This window comes from Acinonyx jubatus, chromosome E3 (genome assembly GCF_027475565.1).
Source record: "Acinonyx jubatus isolate Ajub_Pintada_27869175 chromosome E3, VMU_Ajub_asm_v1.0, whole genome shotgun sequence".
Lineage (NCBI taxonomy): Eukaryota > Metazoa > Chordata > Mammalia > Carnivora > Felidae > Acinonyx > Acinonyx jubatus.
In genome coordinates, this window is record NC_069398.1 from 32,460,324 (window position 1) to 32,476,365 (window position 16,042).

A 16,042-nucleotide genomic window follows, 5' to 3' on the forward strand; every position below is an offset into this window, starting at 1 on the left:
TGATATCAGCACTGTGCCCAGATGGGATAGAGGCATTCAGAATCGTGCCGCTTGCTTGCCCAGGGGCCTTGTGGCTGCTGTCTTCGGAGGCCAGCTCGTACTTGGAGATAATCTGCCTTAGTTTGGGTTTCCCCAGAAGCAGACCCCGAGACAAGGACCCAAGGGCAAGCGGTGGGGAATGAGCACAGGGAAGGACACGCAGCCACCAAAGGGTGTGTTAAGAGGCGAGCTGGGGGCGCCCGGGTGGCTCAGTCGGTTGAGCGTCCGACTTCAGCTCAGGTCGTGATCTCATGGTTCATGAGTTCAGGCCCCGCATCGGCCTCTGTGCTGACAGCTCAGAGCCCACTTCAGATCCTCTGTTCCCTTCTCTCTCTGCCCCTTCCCCGCCGGCTCTCTCGCTCTCTCTGAAAAGTCAATAAATGAGCTTTAGGAAGAGGCAAGATGGTTCTGCTTGGGAGACAGTGTGGAGCGCGTGTTGGGCTCTCCCTGCCGGGCCCAGGGGCCTGGCTGATTCCTTAGCTCGCCGTGTCCTGGCGGAGGCTGATTGCCATGAGCGTTAACTCTCAGAGCCTTAACTTGGGTGGGGGATGGGCTTGCCCCCCCCCCCCACCGTTGCAAGGGTTGCTGAGGTGCTGGCCCCCCGCCCCCCAGGATTTCTGGTTCAGAAGGTCTCTCGCCGGTGGTCTTCCAGTAGCTTCGGTGAGGCAGGGGGCAGGGTGGTCACTGCTTCAGAGATGGGGCTTCTCATTACCTCAGAGGGGAGGAGGTTCCCCGGGGAGCCACAGGGAGGGTGCAGAACGGGGGGCTGGGGTCTGCCCAGGTCTGCCCGGCCCGCGCTACCAGATGCACACCTCCCGGGGGCACCGTCCACGTGGAATGCCACGTGAAGCGAGGCCGTGGCCCTTCTTCCCTCCAGACTTCCTCGGACCTGGCACGGGGTCCAATCTCCGTCCTTCCCACCCCTTCGTCAGTTTCCCCTTCCTGTTTCCGGCCCTCTCCCTGCTGGGATTTTGATCTCCAGACCATCGTGGAGTGGCACCAGCCCAAAAACTGCCTCCCAAAGCCTGAGCCAAGATGCTGTCTGCACCCGGGAGGAGCCTGAATTCATGAATGGACACAAAGAAGTATCCTGGGGCCAAGCTGGAGGAGGGGGAGGCTCTCAGGGCCCGGGGCCAGCTTGGCCCTGCCTGGGCTGTGCTGGCCTCTGCGGGACAGACAGACAGACTCCCTTTGTGTGGAAGCCAGGACAAATCTCTTTAGTCCTCTGTCCTGGGGACCCAGGGCCGCCACTGCCAGGCACGGCCCAGTCGGGGAGGGGCGGCCGCTATCGTAGTCCTGGGTCTGGGCTTATTTGGAAGAGGAGCACTTCTCTCTGGGGGCTACCGGCCCTGGGTCCAGGCTCGGAGGACGGAGGAACCGCAGAAGCCCGAAGGCTGGGCCTGGCCCCTCCAGCGTGAAGGGAGGGAGCGGGAGGGGAGGCGAGCAGCTGGGATGTGTTGGGGGCCGAGGTGGTGGGGTCCCGGCAGGTCAGCCACTTTAGACCCTGCCTGGGGCAGCCGTGTTGCACCTGCTGCCTGTAGACCCCAGGGCGGGTGCGATGTAGAAAGCATACCCTTTTAAAAGTTCTTTTTAAAGATTTTAATTAATTAGTTAATTAATTTATGTTTATTTATTTTTGATGGGGGGGGCAGAGCGTGAGCAGGTGAGGGGCAGAGAGGGAGGGGTTGACCTAGAATCCGAAGCAGGCTCCAGCCTCCCAGCTGGCAGCACAGAGTCCGATGCGGGGCTCGAACTCACGGACCGCGAGATCATGACCTGAGCCGAAGTCAGACGCTTCCTGACTGAGCCACCCAGGTGCCCCTTAAAGATTTTATTGTTAAGTAATGTCTACACCCGACGTGGGGCTTGAACCCACAATCCCTGAGATCGAGAGTTACATGCTCCGCTAACTGAGCCAGCCAGACATCCCCCCACCCCCCCCAAAGCATACCTTTGCAGACCCCACCCAGACCCAGCCCTTAGGAGCATGGCTGCTCTGTTTGTTAGCCTTTTACTCAAGTCTAATGTGCAGGAGAGCCTGCCTTTCTATTTCAGCTCAAAAACTGGGGAGCCAGCACCCTAATCAAGATGCTAAACATTGCCAGTTACCAGAAACCTCCTAAATACCCCTTCCAGTCGCTGTCTCCCAGTGCCAAGGGTGCCCCCTGTCCTGGATTTTATCATCAAAGACTTCCTTTGCTGATTCTTGAAGTTGATATAAATAGAGCCAGAGAGCGGGTCCCGTCATTCGGCGCCGTGTCTGAGATGCATCCCGGTTTCTGTGCTTGTGTCTGGCCAGTGTGGTGTTATGAGGCGTGGCTCTTTCGTGGTGTATTCCCATCCTGCGCTGGATGGGCATTTGGGTAGTTTCCAGCGCTCCTGTAGGGACCAGCCCCCCTCCCTCTCCCAACTCCAATGCTCCAGGTTTGAGAACGCATGGACATTGGTTAGAGTTTTACAATTGACTAACGTAGCAAATGACCGTTGCAGTCAGTGAAACGCTGCAGAAATCTACAGAAAACAATGGCGCGTCCCGCCCTTGTCCGCAGTCTCTCCTGTGGTGCCCCCCTTTCGCACCTTCTGCTTTTCCAGGTCAGCTCACTGGCCCTGCCTCTTGGGTGACCTTGGGCAAGCCCCTTATCCTGGCTGGATTGACTCATGTCTCAGGAGACTGTCTGCTCCAGAATTTTTGTAAGATCTTAAAAGGCTGGGACTGTTCCAAACTTATTATCTCAAGTCTGAATGACTTCATAAACGCTGTGAGATGATGGATTAATCAGTTATTTGTCAGGCATTACCTGTCGCACGCCTGGCTCTGCATTGGTACCGAGAAGACAAAGACGAATCGGGGCCAGCATGCAGTCTGGGGGACAAGACGGACCCAGAAACACCCAAATACGTGTTGCGTGCCCTATGATAGGGGCTCCACAGGCAGTTGTGGGAGTCCAAACGCTCCCTGCCTAGGAGTGCTCCAGGAAGAGAAAGACGGAACGCGGTCCACATAAGCAACCGCTCGTGCGTTGGCCTAGAGGTGAGAGAAGGCTTTTGCTCTGCAGTCTGGATGGGACTGTGAGGATCAAGCAAAGCTCTTCAGAGGGGCCTTTTCACCTGGGCTTTGAAGGCTGAATAGGAGTTCTCCAGCTGGAGAAGAGGGAAAGGGATTTTTAAGCCGAAGAAAAGGTATGTGGAAGGCCCACAGCCGTGATGACTGTGGGCCACGAGGAGAGCGTTCGTGGGGTGAGGAGAAATTGCAGGGTTTGAGTCAGGGATAGGAAACAAAAGAAGCAGGTTCCCCTGGAACACAGGCTCTTCTTTTTTTTAGTTTGAGAGAGAGAGAGAGAGAGAGAGAGAGAGAGAGATCAAAAGCAGGGGAGAGGGGCAGAGGAAGATAGAGAATCTTAAGCAGGCTCCACAAATGGCCTGGAGCCCGAGGCAGGGCTGGATCCCACGACCCTGGGACCATGACCTGAGCTGAAATCAAGAGTTGGACGCTCAACTCACTGAGCCACCCAAGGCGCCCCTGTTCTTTTTTTTTTATTCTCAGTTTGACACGGGCTCTTGTGCTCTGGGTCTGCCAGAGGTTTTCCCTGACCCCATGAGACCTGAGAGTCTTGGTGTAGGCTTTCTAAGATGGGAGGGACTGACTAATTTGGGGCTCAGGGGGACTGGGGATCACGGGCCACTTGTGGCCAGGACTGCTCTGACCACTGGCCAATGAGGCAGTGATTTCATGAGCTGCGAGAGGGCTCTGTCCCTTCCCTTCTTTGCCTCCAGATTCTCCATCCTGGAGAGGATGCCCAGATACATTACACTACAGTGTAAAAGACTGATGGCAGAGCCTTTCCCATCAGAACCACAGACAGGGATGAAAGGGGAAGTGAGTGCAGCGGAAAGAATAAACCAGGAATCAGGAGGTCTGGGGTCATATCTCAGCTGTGCCACTTCCTAGCTTGTGGCTTAACTTCTGTGAATCCCTGTGTAAAATCACAGTCATCATCTCCACCCCGCTCACTTTGCAGCAAGGTTCAGAGAAGAGGAGGGAAGTGAAAGCATTGGGTACCTTTTTTTTTTTTTTTAATTTGTGGGTACCACTTAATCTCACCTATATTTCGTTTTGCTTCTAAATGTTCACAAACTTTTTAATTTTTGTAAGCTTATTTATTTGTCTTGAGAGAGACAGAGACAGCACGAGCAGGGGAGGGGCAGAGAAAGAGGGAGAATCCCAGGCAGGCTTTGCGCTGCCGGCAAAGAGCCAGACACGGGGCTCGAACTCGTGAAACCGTGAGATCATGACCTGAGCTGAAACCGAGAGTCAGATGCTTAACCCACTGAGCCGCCCAGGCGCCCCTCACTGGGTAACTCTTAAGCCTTGGATGGCTGCCTCTGGCCTGCCCAGTGCCTGTGGCTGACACCGCCAGTTCATCGCCGCCCCCCTTCCTGCCACGCGTAGACTCACGCTCAGGGGCCTTCGAGCTACGACGCTCCAGGCAGCCAGCACGAGCCCATGGACTTGGTGTGGGGGCTGAAGCCTGTTTGCTGTCTGTGCTGAGCCGGGTGTCTGTTTTGTGGTCCTGGGCCCCTGTGGCATCTATGTGTGGCACCTGGTGTGGTCTCTTCTCCATGAGGCCCTTCCTCCGGCCCGCTGCTAATTCCCTGGGAAGTTTTCAAAAATTCCAATGCTTGGGTCCCTCGCCTGGGGGACCCAGGCGTTGTAATTGTTGGGGATGAGGCCTGGGCATCGGCATTTTCTCCATCTCCCCCGGTGATTCTCACGCGCAGCAACATTTGCTCTGGCTCCTTCCTCCGACCTGCCAGGTGGTGATATGGCTGCATCCCCAGTGGCCCAGGGTTTCGGGGAGGGGGTGACGATGGCACAGCCCAGACCCAACTCCTGTCCCTTCCCTGCTGGCATGATAGTAAGTCTTCCTATGTACCTAGATGTGCCAGTGGCCTCGTTTTTGTTTTTTGTTTTTGTAAAATACAGACATAATACTTACCGTTTTAACCACTTTTTAAAAACTGTTTATTTTTGAAGGAGAGAGAGAGAGCGCATGAGCAAGCATGAGTGGGGGAGGGACACACAGAATCCAAAGCAGGCTCCGGGCTCCGAGCTATCAGCACAGAGCCTGATGGTGGGGCTCGAACTCACGAACTATGAGATCATGACCTGAGCTGAAGTCGGACGCTTAACCGACTGAGCCGCCCAGGCACCCAGTGTTAACCATTCTCAAGTGTATGCTTCAGCGGCATTAAGCATATTCACATTGCTGTCACCACCGCCTGTCTCCAGGCTGACTTCTGTTGTCTCAAACTGAGACGCTGTCCCCGTTCACGCCGTCCCCTCCCCCAGCCCCGGATACCACCACCTTCTCTCTGTCTCCATGAAGTTGGTGACTCTGGGGATCTCCTTCCTATACGTGGAACCCTACGTTATTTGCCCTTTTGTATCTGGCTTGTTTCATTGAGCGTAACGTCCTCAAAGTCCGTCCACATGGTAGCAGGTGTCATAGTTTCCTTCCTTTTTAGGGCTGAATAATATCCTCCCATTGTGTGGCCGGACCACCTTTTGTTATCCGTCCATCTGTGACGGACACTTCGCTTCCACCTGTGGCCTCGTGTGGACTGTGCTGCTGTGGGTGTGCAGCTGCAATTCTTGTCCCAGAAGCGGAGCGCCTGGATCGGATGGTAGTTCTTCGTGTAGTTTCCGGGGGAGCCTCCATCTGGTGTTCCGCGGCGGCTGCACCATTTACGATGCCGCCAACTTCTCGTCCTCGCCAACGCTGGTTTTCTGGTTTTGGGGGGAATGGGTGTGGAGTGGGGAGGCCTGACGTTTGAAAGCAAGCCTTCTTGCCTCACTTCAGCACATCACGGCACCTGTTCTGGGGGTGCTGCGGGAGGCAGACAGGGATCAGCTTGTACTGAGTGCCTACTGTGTGCAGGGAGCTCACGCGGCACGGGTCGTCCTCTGTGAGGCAGGCGCCGTTCCTCTCCTAGAGCGCAGACGATCCTGGGCAGAAATACCGGCCCTGTCTTTATCTGGCTGTCATGCCTTAGACATTTGGGGATTTGCTTTTTCTGGGCCTCAGTTTCCCCAGCTGTGAAATGGGGCCAGCAGTAGGGCGTGCCTCATCGATGGTGGGGATTCACAGTAACAGAACCATTCATGTCGGTCACGCGCCTACAGATGCTGAGTGCTGTGCGCAGATTAGCCCGGTTCATCCTTTTCTCTTCCTCTGTGGGGGTGCTGGGGTCAACCCCATTGCTCAGACGAGACAAGCGAGGCTTGCACATGGACTCGTGGCTAGAGGGGAGTGGTGCGAAGATTGAATCTGGAACGTCTGACCCCCGAACTCCCAGTCTTGATTATAAACTCCGTTGTGTGCTAGGTAGGTGATGAAGGAGGGTGTAAACCCAAGCAGAGGCGTAGGCAGGAGATGAGGAGACCCCCAGGCCTGGCTCCACCCCATCTGAGAAGAGCAGGGGCGAATGGTACCTTGCCGTGTGGAACACACTCCCTTGCGTGCTGTGAGTGTGGGCTGGCCTCCTAGCAGCCCCCCAGCAGGTGGGTGCCTCACACACGACCGGTTCCACGGACGGCCCCGTGACTGCACGTAGGATAGAGGGGGCGGGATGGGGCTCTGACAGAGGAGCTCTCTCCCAGTTGCTCGGAGACCGTTGTTGGAACCCCTGGGTCGTAACAGCGCCTGCATTTGGAGTGTTCGCTGAGTCTGATCTGAATTGCGTGCACAGGCTGTCCTCTTTCCACTGGGCCCCACCGCCTGTCCAGACCCTAGAAACCCAAGCATTTGCCACCTTGATAAAGGACTGGGACAGGCATCTCCCGGATGCCAGTGCTGTATCAGCCAGGCCACCGAGCTTCAGCAAAGCATAATTTACTTGAAAGTGTTCTGGTGCTCATCTTGGGAGGAGGAAAGGAAAACAAATTTCTGCCATCAGTCCTTCCATCCATTCAGACTTCTATTTATCCACTTACCTCTTTATGTTTCTACCAAGCTACGTGCCTATCTCTCTACTCACATACTCATCCACCTACCCCTTCATCCATCCATCCATCCCATCCATCCATCCCCCTGTCCGTCCGTCCATCCATCCCATCCATCCATCCATCCATCCATCCATCCATCCCATCCATCCATCCATCCCCCCATCCACCCCTCCCCCTGTCCATCCATCCATCCATCCATCCATCCATCCATCCATCTATCCCATCCTTCCACCCATCTGGCCATCCTTCCTTTCATCCATCTCTCCATCCATCCATCCATCCATCCATCCCATCCCATCCATCCATCCCCTGTCTGTCAGTCCATCCATCCCATCCATCCATCCATCCATCCATCCATCCATCCATCCCATCCATCCATCCCCCCATCCACCCCTCCCCCTGTCCATCCATCCATCCATCCATCCATCCATCCCATCCATCCATCCCCCCATCCACCCCTCCCCCTGTCCATCCATCCATCCATCCATCCATCCATCCATCCATCCATCTATCCCATCCTTCCACCCATCTGGCCATCCTTCCTTTCATCCATCTCTCCATCCGTCCATCCATCCATCCATCCCATCCCATCCATCCATCCCCTGTCTGTCAGTCCATCCATCCCATCCATCCATCCCCATCCATCCATCCCATCCATCCCATCATCCCATCCATCCATCCATCCATCCATCCCATCCATCCATCCATCCATCCATCCCATCCATCCATACATCCCCCCATCCCCCTGTCCGTCCGTTCATCCATCCATCCCATCCTTCTACCCATCTGTCCATCCTTCCTTCCATCCATCTCTCCATCCATCCATCCATCCATCCATCCATCTATCCATCCATCCTTCCATCCATTCAGACATCTATTTTCCACTTATCTATTTATGTTTTCTACCAAGCTATGTGCCTATCTCTCCTAGTCACATACTCATCCACCTACCCCTTCATTCATCCATCCCATGCATCCATTCCCCTGTCCACCATCCATCCATCCATCCCTCCATCCATCATTCATATGCCACCCATCCAACCAGCCATCCAGTAGCTCATCCATCCATCCATCCTTCCCCTCTGCCCATCCATCTATCCATCCCCTCCACCCATCCTCCAGACTCCCTATTTATCCGTTCATCCATCCATCCATACTTCCATCCATCCCTCCATCCATCATTCATATGCCACCCATCCAACCAGCCATCCAATAGCTCATCCATCCATCCATCCATCTATCCCATCCATCCATCCCCATCCATCCCATCCATCCCCCCCATCCCACCCCTCCCCCTGTCCCATCCATCCATCCATCCATCCATCCATCCATCCATCCATCCATCTATCCCATCCTTCCACCCATCTGGCCATCCTTCCTTTCATCCATCTCTCCATCCGTCCATCCATCCATCCATCCATCCCATCCCATCCATCCATCCCCTGTCTGTCAGTCCATCCATCCCATCCATCCATCCATCCATCCATCCATCCATCCCATCCATCCATACATCCCCCCATCCCCCTGTCCGTCCGTTCATCCATCCATCCCATCCTTCTACCCATCTGTCCATCCTTCCTTCCATCCATCTCTCCATCCATCCATCCATCCATCCATCCATCTATCCATCCATCCTTCCATCCATTCAGACATCTATTTTCCACTTATCTATTTATGTTTCTACCAAGCTATGTGCCTATCTCTCCTAGTCACATACTCATCCACCTACCCCTTCATTCATCCATCCCATGCATCCATTCCCCTGTCCACCATCCATCCATCCATCCTTCCATCCATCATTCATATGCCACCCATCTAACCAGCCATCCAATAGCTCATCCATCCATCCATCCATCCATCTATCCATCCTTCCCCTCTGTCTATCCATCCATCCATCCATCCATCCTTCCCCTCTGTCCATCCATCCCCCATCCATCTGTCCATCCCCTCCACCCATCCTCCAGACTCCCTATTTATCCGTTCATGCATCCATCCTTCCAGACAAATATTTACCTAACTAGTTATTTGTCTGAGAAGGCATTTGTCTTCTCTTCGGTCTGCTTACCTACCCACCTACCCACCAGCTAGTTACACAGTCAGTTAATTGGAAATGTACTGGAAAGGATGGCTGTTGTCCTGTGTACCGTGGGAGAGCCAATGAGAAGATTTAATAAAGTCACATTATTTTCTGTTTTTCATGATCAGTTAAAAACGGCCAAATTTGGGCAAAGAATGTTCAGATTTGGGGTCTGTAATACCAAGGTACATCCATAATGTCTTTAGGGAGCTGTGGGCATAAGGCAATGTTTTGCAGGTGCCGAGACAGCTCTTCCAGCTCTGTGATAGTTGGGTGATGTGGGAAGACAGCCGAAGTCCACATGCCATCCTTCAGTGCGTTCCTTTGCTCTGGGCAGCCATGTGCTGAGTGAAGGGTCAGGGCTCCCGGAGAATGAGGTGGGGATGGTTCTGGAGGATGGCAATGACTCGGTTCACCTGCGAGACACAGAGAATGCTGGAACACTAGGGATCACCTCATGACCCCTGCCCTGGCTCAGCTCCTACTCCAGCCGGGTGGGCTCCCTCCCTGCCTCTGAACACCCCTCCTCCTTCCCGCTCCTCCTCTCCTCATGTGCTTCCGTCTCCAGAAATTCCCTCTGCTGTCTCTGGTGTGACAGTCATGGGTGTGAGATCACGCCCTGGCAGAGGACTGGTCTTCGTTGTTTAAGTCTTTACATCATAAAAGCATTGGCATCAGAGAATTTCCTTCCAACCTTTTATTTTGAAAAGTTTCAAACTTGTAGTCAAAAGTTGCAAGAAACGTTCCATGAACTTGCCCGAGTGCCATTCACTTAGAGTCACCGGCTATTAACCTTTTGCTGTGTTGGCTTTATCACTTCCTCTTGGCGCTGAAGCTTTTGAGGCTAAACTGCAGACATTCGGACCCTTCATCCTCAAGCACATCGGCATGTATCTCAGGACACCCTTATCTCGCCCAGAAATCCAGCCCTTGGTACAATGCTGCGGTCTGACAGGCAGTCAGTCTATCTTTATCTTCCCTCAAGACCCTTAAAAGAATTAAACAAAAAATGTTTTAAGTTTATTGTTCTTGAGAGAGAGAGAAAGAGACAGAGAGAGAGAGAGAGAGAGAGAGAGAGAGAGAGTGCGCGAGCATGAGTGGGGAAGGAGCAAAGAGAGAGGGAGACACAGAATCTGAAGCAGGCTCTGGGCTCCGAGCTGTCAGCACAGAGCCCGACGTGGGGCTCAAACCCACAAACTGTGGAATCATGACCTGAGCTAAAGTCGGATGCTCAACTGACTGAGCCACCCAGGCGCCCCTGTAATAGGTGATTTTTTGTATGTGGCTTCTTTCACTCAGCATCATGTAGTTGAGGTTTGTTATGTGTAGCAGGTATCAATATGTCCTTCCTTTTTATGGCTGAGTAATATCTTGTCATATGGATGGATCTACCCATCCATGTGCGGCCAAGATTGAGAACCACTGACCTAGAATAAAAAAAAAATAGAGGCCAAGATGGCGGAGCAGCACGGAAATTCTCTGCTTCTTTTATCCCTGAAATGCAGCTAGATCGGCCCCAAACCGTTTTGCACACCTAGAAAATTGATCTGAGGACTAACACAGTAATCTGCATAACTAGAGCCACAGAACTTGGCAGGTACGCAGCGTGGAGAGGTGAACTGGGGGAGAGAGAAGCCGTGGAGGGTGGGCAGCTGTTTTGTTGGCTGAGAACAACTGGCCTAACCTCTTATAGCTTCATCTCCGAATTGGAATAATCATATCTACTTTGCAAGGATGTGGTGGGCTTTAATTTTTTTTTTTTTAACGTTTTGTTTATTTTTGAGACAGGGAGAGACAGAGCATGAACAGGGGAGGGTCAGAGAGAGGGAGACGCAGAATCTGAAACAGGCTCCAGGCTCTGAGCTGTCAGCACAGAGCCCGACGTGGGGCTCGAACTCACGGACCGTGAGATCATGACCTGAGCCGAAGTCGGCCGCTTAACCAACTGAGCCACCCAGGCGCCCCCTTTTTTTTTTAAAATTTTATTTTATTTTATTTTATTTATTTATTTATTATTTATTTATTTTTTTTGTTATTATTTTTTTTTTCTTTTTGATGTGGTGGGCTTTAATGTGAGGTACTGGGACGGGTCAGCTGCCAGTAAGAAAATGGTACCTGGGCTTTCTGGGGGCTTTCCAGGAGGAGGCAAAAAGAATGTCCATTCCTTGAGCACCAGTACGTGTCAGGCACTCCCGCGTGGGCTCTTGAGCCGTATTATCTCCTGGTATCTGTAGGATAGGTAGTAGTTTCTCCTTAGACATGCAAGGGAGCTGCAGCCTAGAGACATTAGGTAACTTCTCCTAGGCTTCAGAGCACCTCAGTGACTGTGCAGAGATTTTCCACCCAGCTGTGCCAAGCTCCAAAGTCCCTGCTCTGTCCTGTTCAGGATGGGAATTCAGCCTGTGCCCTTGCCTCCCTGCCAGCTCTGACTCGGGGAGCTTTCCTCGTGGATTTGCCCTCCCCACACCCCACAAATGCCATGCCCACGTGGTTATCTAAGCAGTAGGGCTGGCCGCAGAATGGGGATTGTGTTCTCCAGAGGGGAGGGCCTCTTTCCCTCCTTTAGTTTAACTAGTGACAGCCTGCTGGGGATATCAACTCTTTTAAGAGAAACTTCCCCCAATCTTGAAGGTTGCTATCTGACTGTCAGCTCTGTTCTAGAACATTCTATATTTTATCTGTGTTTCCTCTGTTAAAAATGACTCCCTTATCCCTCTCCTGGGGAACGGATAAACAAGCTGTTGTACGTCCAGACAGTGGAATAGTGCTCAGCAGTGAAAAGTCTATACAGAAGGAAAAAGAAAAAAAGAATGGAAGCTGTGAAAACAATTTGCCAAGAATGGGAATACACCATCTAGGAGGGTCTGTTTTCTTCTTGTATAAAACGTGTTTGTCTTAGACACATTTTAAATAAATAAGTAAATCCCTGCTTGTCATGGAAAGTTTCTTTTCATCTGGGAATGTGCTTTGACTTTCTAAAATAAATTCTTTCTGGGGTGCCTGGGTGGCTCAGTCGGTTGAGCGTCCATCTTCGGCTCAGGTCATATCTCATGGTTCATGGGTTCGAGCCCCACGTCGGGCTCTGTGCTGACAGCTCAGAGCCTGGAACCTGCTTTGGATTCTGTGTCTCTCTCTGCCCCTCCCCCACTCATGCTCTGATACTCTATGAAAAAAATATTTAAAAAAATTAAAATAAATTCTTTTTAGATATTAAAGTAAAAAACATAACAACATGCTGTGGTATGACTGTGTTGCTCCATTTACACGACATTCTGGAAAGGCAAAGCTGTTGGGGCAGAGAGCAGAGCAGCAGTAATGGGGCCGGGAACAGGTGTTGGGTCCCCAGGGCGTGTGAGCATTTTGGGAGGGACGAAGGGGTCTGTTCTTAATCTTGATTGTGGTGGTGGTCACACGCCCATCTACATTTGCCCAAACTCATAACACAGAGTAGCAAAAAAAAAAAAAAAAAAAGGAAAAGGAAAGAAAGAAAAAAATTAGGCCACAAGGAGGGTAAAGAAAAAGTTCTTGGTTCTGGAGGGTTGTGGGAACTGTTTCTTGGGTGTTTGCCCCCGGCCCCGGGGCCTGGTCTGCCGGCCTTTTTCTCTGTCCACCTTTCTCCCCATTCAGTGGCTGCAGCGTGGGGCAGAGACAAGGAGGGTTTTGTGGGAACCAGAAACAAATAAGGGATTGCCCATCATGGGTCACCGCGGCAACGCAATGTCGCTCTTGGACCTGTGAGGCTGGCACTGTGGGCGGCTTATTGGTGTTTGTTAAAGTCGGCGACAGGTGGACGGGAACTTCCTCAGCCCCAGACCTGGTTTCCCACCTTGGAGAAAGGCGTCAGCTGTGTCCCTGCCCAGTTGACCTCTGCCCGCCCCCTCGCCCAGTTGGCACAGCGCCGTGGGGGGCTTTGGGGCAGAATCTATCAAAATTAACACCGTGCATCCCTGTGTTCGTGTCTCTAGAGCTGTAGTAAATGACCATGTGCTTTGTGGCCTTAAACATATAGAAATCTGGTCTCCCAGCTCTGGAAGCCAGAAGTCCAAAATCGGGGTGTCAGGACGGTGGATTCCTTCTGGAGGCTCTGAAGGGAGGAGCCTCTGTGTCTGGCTCCCAGCTTCTGGTAGCTTCAGCAACCCTCAGTGTCCCTTGGCATGTGGACACGTCACTGCAGTCTCTGCCATCACCGTCACGTGGGCTTCCACTCTGTGTCACCCCTCCTCCCACGGGGACCCTAGTTGTAACAGACCAGGGGATCGCCCTCCTCCAGGGGAACCTCATCTTAACTGATAATATCTGCAATGGCTCTGTTGCCAAATGCAGTCACTTTCTGGGGTCCTGGGGGTTAGAATCATCAACGTAGGAATTTGGGGGAGATACAATCCAGCCCGTAACACTGCTTTTGTTGTCCTGTTAAGTATCCCTTCTTAACCCACTCTTGGCCACTGACAGCTTCTTCCTGGAGAAGGTGAGCTGATGGGCTGGTTGTTTCGGCCTCCCGGGGAGGCTGTGCTTTTTGGGGGGTCCCCAGCTGCAGGGGTGAGTCCACCCTTTTCTCTGTGACCCTGAGCCCAGAGACTCAGCTCCGGGGTCGAGTCTGCCCCTGCATGGGTGTCAGATTCTGTGGGGGTTGGCGCCCTGGAGCACCGAGCTCTGCTCAGATGCCTGGCCCTGGGGCTTGCTGTGTAAGGTCTTGGTTTTCTCATCTGTGTAACGGGCTCAGCAGGACGCTGGCCTTGTCACAGGTGGAGTGACCGCCAGCTGATGCAGGTGGAGAGCAGCTGTCAGGGCAGGTGGGTGGGGGGAGCAGCCGTGGACCCCCAGACTTGTCCAGGTGCCGAGGGGCCAGCACAGGAAAACCAGACGGCGGTGCGTGTCAGGCAGATGGCAGCGTATGGCAATGTCAGCCCCTGGGAGACACCCCAGCCTTCCAGCCTCCACACCCGCCCTGCACGCTCCCGTCTGCCGGTCCCCGGGCCAGGAGCACCCTTTCCTCTCCGCCTGGTGAACTCCTCCGTCATCCCTCAACATCTGTTTGCGGTGTGTGCTGCGGAGGCAGGTGCCTCAGGCGTCGTGCTGAGTCTGTGCCCTGGGAGCCCTCTCCCCTCTCCGCAGCCTTCACCCTGTGCTGTGCTGCTCCTCTAATCCCAGCCAGCACGTAGTAGGTGTTCTCCAGTGTTTCCCGAAAGGACGAGAAGCATTAATCACGCGGTGTCAGGATTTCTGCCTGGATCCCGTGCCTTCTGGACCGTGAGCTCCTTGAGGAGCTCGTCTCAACCCTCTGTCCCGTGTTCTGAGTGTAGAGCCGGCATACAGAAAGTGCTTAATAGGTGCTCTGTGGTCTGTATGGCGGAGGAGGCGCTGGCACATCCTCAGTGAAGTGTACTTGGCATGGATCCAGCCTATGGAACCTGCTCCATAAATGCCCTGTGAACTTCACTGGCATAGGTCCAGCCCCCAGAAGGCATTCAATAAATGCTCTGTGATCCGCACTGGTGTGGTACCGGCATATAGAAAGTGCTCGGTAAAGTCTCGGTGAGCTGTGCTAGCACGACAGCTGCATACAGAAGCTCGGTGTGTGAGTCTGAGACGAACGGGGGAACTGCCCGTTTTCCTGATCCTGAGCCCGTGTGGGCCAAGGAGGTGACCCCTGCCAGGCTGGTCCAGCTTGCCAGCCAGGTGCTTGCAGACCTCACCCCCCGGCTCTCGGACGCCCCTTCCCCGCCCTGCCAGGCCTGCCTTCCCAGCCTGATTTGGATACCCCCGTGCGGAGTCCTGCCTGCCGGACCCAGGCTGAGTGCCGGACCCCCTGGGGGTGTCGCTCCCTACCCTCATCGCGGTAGCTTTCCCTCCGTGAAATGGGCTCCTTTTGTGCTTTCGGAGCTCCACTGTGGGATAAAGGAGAGACTGGAGGGGCCGAGGAATCTCCCCAAGGACTCTGGAACACCAGGAGTGCATATTGCTTAAGACAGTCAACTGGCTGTTCCACGTGTGCATCTGCGTCCGGCAGAAGTGAGGGCAGATGGTCACCGAGGATGTGCACACGGATGGTCACGAGGCAGAGTTCCCCACGATGGCCCCAAACTGGAAAGTCCACGTCCAGTAGATGGGGGGCATAACTGTGTGTGGAATTCCGTACGGCGATGAACACGGTCCATCACTGCGTCCAGCAACATGAATGAGTCTCGCAGCCAAAGCAGCCAGACAAAGAAGGGTCTGTGCTGTGTGATCCCATTGATGGGAAGTTCAAGAGCAGGCCAAGCTAATCTATGAGGACAGTGTCAGAGGGCGATTTCCTTGAGGGAAGAGAGTCACTGGGAGGGGGCCTAAGGGTGCTTTCTGAGCTCAGCCCCCTCCCGGGTGGTGGTTATTCCGGTGGGTGTGCAAGTAAGAATGGGTTGGGCTGTGCCCATGGGGAGCTGTCTGTGTGTCAGTAAGGAAAATGAGCAACAGGAAATGAAGAGAACGCTGTATTTAGCAAAGTTGTGCAACAAATGCCACACTGGGGATTAGGCACAAAGTATTGGGTAGTCCAAACAAAGTGTAAGAGGAAGGGAGGGGGAGGGGGAGGAGGGAGATGGGAAGGCGAAGAGGGAGGGGGAGGGGAGGAGGAAGATAGGAAAGAAGGGGTGCAGGGGGAGGAAGGTGGGAGGGAAAAGGGGGTGGGAAAGAAGGGAGGGAGAGGCAGAGGAGGGGCGATGGGGAGGGGAGGGATCTTTTTTCCCACTGAGAGGGACCTGGTCTTCAGGCCTCCTGGGGATCCTGTGACCACAGCTGCTCCTGGCTTCCTGGCCCAGCTTCCAAGAATTATGTCTCTCGTTCCAGGTTCATGAACCACCGAGTCCCCGCCCACAAGAGGTACCAGCCCACCGAGTACGAACATGCAGCCAACTGTGCCACCCATGCTGTGAGTTGGCTTT